Raw genomic sequence first — 679 nt, 5'->3', positions numbered from 1 at the left:
AGTAGGTAAAGTCCAACTATAGAATCACTGGTTGTGTCTGTTACCAAATGTGCCAATGGTGTAAAAATGGAATGGTCACTTAGGCAGGCCATGAGTTTCATTTCTTGTTGAGATTGATATGTGAACACTCCTCTTCAAGCTCAACTCCATCTCCAAGACTCTAAGCATTGTGCGGAATCAACAAAGCTTCTCTACTCCCAAGGCCTTGGTGAAAATGTCAGCCACCTGCTCCTCTATGATGTTGACGTGCATAAGATCAACATCTACTATCAAGGCCTTCTCTCTAATGAAGTAATAATGGATCTCTATGTGTTTGGTACACATATGAAACATTGGGTTGTTGGCCAACTATATGTTACTAAGGTTGTCACAACAATGTGTCTATCCACGTGCAGCCCCAAATCTCCAAGGAGCTTACGTAACCAAGCTACCTCACATGCTACCATCGTACCACCCCTTTACTCTTTCTCTGTAAAAGGAAACAATCATCTGCTTATTTATTCTCCATATAATAGCACCACTCCCAAAGGAGAACATAAAACCGCTAATAGATCTTATGTCCAAGATGTTACCAACCCAATCTGCATTATTGTATCCATACATGTGCAATTGTATAACAACCTTATAGAAGAGACCATAATCCATTGTGGACCTCATGTCATTTAGTGTGTGCCTCACA

This window comes from Cibotium barometz, chromosome 22 (assembly GCF_041138505.1).
Source record: "Cibotium barometz isolate CiBa-2024 chromosome 22, ASM4113850v1, whole genome shotgun sequence".
Taxonomy (NCBI): domain Eukaryota; kingdom Viridiplantae; phylum Streptophyta; class Polypodiopsida; order Cyatheales; family Cibotiaceae; genus Cibotium; species Cibotium barometz.
The sequence above is the reverse complement of the archived record's forward strand: the minus strand, read 5'-3'. Positions refer to the sequence as shown.